Raw genomic sequence first — 2500 nt, 5'->3', positions numbered from 1 at the left:
GGTGGTGGGGTTGTTTCCTTTTGATGCTTCTGAAGGAAACATCAAGTTGAACTATCTTCAAAATGTGTCTAGTTTGAGCGACAATAATAAAACACCAGTGGGAAGGTTGCCATGAGTTTGAAAGGGACCAAGCCTTCAGTGTGTTGCGTGTTAGATCACTCTGATTTCTCTTCAGATCGAATAAATCTTTCGCCTTTTACTAAAGATTTCCGTGGAGAGGATCACTAAGAGTATTACTCAATTTTTCATTGCCCTGCTTATGTGGGGCTTCTTAAACTGTGAAATTAAATTGTTTTTTTAACTTATCCTTTCATTATGATTATAACAGGTTACGTCTGATCTGCACAACCGGGCAGTTATCACAAATCATGTGATATGTAGTCCACGGAATTTCATTTACAGGACTACACATTAGAAAACTGAATGCGTCTCACCATGCTTGAAGGAAACATCAAGTTGATCTATCTTCAAAATCTGTCTAGTTTGAGCCACAATAATAAAACACCAGTGGGAAGGTTGCCATGAGTTTGAAAGGGACCAAGCCTTCAGTGTGTTGCGTGTTAGATCACTCTGATTTCTCTTCAGATCGAATGAATCTTTCGCCTTTTACTAAAGATTTCCGTGGAGAGGATCACTAAGAGTATTACTCAATTTTTCATTGCCCTGCTTATGTGGGGCTTCTTAAACTGTGAAATTAAATTGTTTTTTTACTTATCCTTTCATTCAGATTATAACAGGTTACGTCCGATCTGCACAACCGGGCAGTTATCACAAATCATGTGATATGTAGTCCACGTAATTTCATTCACAAGACTACACATTAGAAAACTGAATGTGTCTCACCACTAGATGTCGCTGGTGCGAGTTTTAATTTTGCGTATTCATTTATCCAAAGGTGGCTAAAACCTTCAATTGTAGTTTTGTGTCCGGGACAATCGCATGTAACAAATGTTGAGTTTGTGTCGCCATGCTTGTTAATGAGAGTAAAGTAGGTGGTGGGGTTGTTTCCTTTTGATGCTTCTGAAGGAAACATCAAGTTGAACTATCTTCAAAATGTGTCTAGTTTGAGCGACAATAATAAAACACCAGTGGGAAGGTTGCCATGAGTTTGAAAGGGACCAAGCCTTCAGTGTGTTGCGTGTTAGATCACTCTGATTTCTCTTCAGATCGAATAAATCTTTCGCCTTTTACTAAAGATTTCCGTGGAGAGGATCACTAAGAGTATTACTCAATTTTTCATTGCCCTGCTTATGTGGGGCTTCTTAAACTGTGAAATTAAATTGTTTTTTTACTTATCCTTTCATTAAGATGTTAACGGGTTATGTCTGATCTGCACAACCGGGCGGTTATCACAAATCATGTGATATGTAGTCCGCGTAATTTCATTCACAGGACTACACATTAGAAAACTGAATGTGTCTCACCACTAGATGTCGCTGGTGCGAGTTTTAATTTTGCGTATTCATTTATCCAAAGGTGGCTAAAACCTTCAATTGTAGTTTTGCGTCCGGGACAATCGCATGTAACAAATGTTGAGTTTGTGTCGCCATGCTTGTTAATGAGAGTAAAGTAGGTGGTGGGGTTGTTTCCTTTTGATGCTTCTGAAGTTGAACTGTCTTCAAAATTTGTCTAGTTTGAGCGACAATAATAACACACCAGTGGGAAGGTTGCCATGAGTTTGAAAGGGACCAAGCCTTCAGTGTGTTGCGTGTTAGATCACTCTGATTTCTCTTCAGATCGAACAAATCTTTCGCCTTTTACTAAAGATTTCCGTGGAGAGGATCACTAAGAGTATTACTCAATTTTTCATTGCCCTGCTTATGTGGGGCTCCTTAAACTGTGAAATTAAATTGTTTTTTTACTTATCCTTTCATTAAGATTATAACAAGTCACGTCTGATCTGCACAACCGGGCAGTTATCACAAATCATGTGATATGTAGTCCACGTAATTTCATTCACAGGACTACACATTAGAAAACTGAATGTGTCTCACCACTAGATGTCGCTGTTGCGGGTTTTAATTTTGCGTATTCATTTATCCAAAGGTGACTAAAACCTTCAATTGTAGTTTTGCGTCTGGGACAATCGCATGTAACAAATGTTGAGTTTGTGTCGCCATGCTTGTTAATGAGAGTAAAGTAGGTGGTGGGGTTGTTTCCTTTTGATGCTTCTGAAGGAAACATCAAGTTGAACTATCTTCAAAATGTGTCTAGTTTGAGCGACAATAATAAAACACCAGTGGGAAGGTTGCCATGAGTTTGAAAGGGACCAAGCCTTCAGTGTGTTGCGTGTTAGATCACTCTGATTTCTCTTCAGATCGAATAAATCTTTCGCCTTTTACTAAAGATTTCCGTGGAGAGGATCACTAAGAGTATTACTCAATTTTTCATTGCCCTGCTTATGTGGGGCTTCTTAAACTGTGAAATTAAATTGTTTTTTTAACTTATCCTTTCATTATGATTATAACAGGTTACGTCTGATCTGCACAACCGGGCAGTT

At 38.6% G+C, this 2500-nt stretch overlaps 5 non-coding genes across 5 annotated transcripts; all 5 read left to right on the top strand.

Annotated features, from left to right (window-relative positions):
• The first annotated feature begins 155 nt into the window (after positions 1-155).
• On the top strand, positions 156-269 carry LOC142894359 (U5 spliceosomal RNA). The gene has a single exon (XR_012927843.1). It is a non-coding gene; the product is annotated as a U5 spliceosomal RNA (small nuclear RNA).
• A 296-nt stretch (positions 270-565) lies between these two features.
• On the top strand, positions 566-679 carry LOC142894438 (U5 spliceosomal RNA). Its single transcript, XR_012927919.1, has one exon. It is a non-coding gene; the product is annotated as a U5 spliceosomal RNA (small nuclear RNA).
• Positions 680-1146: 467 nt separating this feature from the next.
• Positions 1147-1260, top strand: LOC142894358 (U5 spliceosomal RNA). The gene has a single exon (XR_012927842.1). It is a non-coding gene; the product is annotated as a U5 spliceosomal RNA (small nuclear RNA).
• A 456-nt stretch (positions 1261-1716) lies between these two features.
• LOC142894550 (U5 spliceosomal RNA) lies at positions 1717-1830 on the top strand. Its single transcript, XR_012928023.1, has one exon. It is a non-coding gene; the product is annotated as a U5 spliceosomal RNA (small nuclear RNA).
• A 467-nt stretch (positions 1831-2297) lies between these two features.
• Positions 2298-2411, top strand: LOC142894357 (U5 spliceosomal RNA). Its single transcript, XR_012927841.1, has one exon. It is a non-coding gene; the product is annotated as a U5 spliceosomal RNA (small nuclear RNA).
• The last annotated feature ends 89 nt before the right edge of the window (positions 2412-2500 follow it).

Source organism: Nelusetta ayraudi, unplaced genomic scaffold (assembly GCF_046127955.1).
Source record: "Nelusetta ayraudi isolate G7.1 ecotype Tasmania unplaced genomic scaffold, CSIRO-AGI_Nayr_v1 ptg000042l, whole genome shotgun sequence".
In the NCBI taxonomy this organism is placed as follows: Eukaryota; Metazoa; Chordata; class Actinopteri; order Tetraodontiformes; family Monacanthidae; genus Nelusetta; species Nelusetta ayraudi.
The sequence above is the reverse complement of the archived record's forward strand: the minus strand, read 5'-3'. Positions and strand labels throughout refer to the sequence as shown.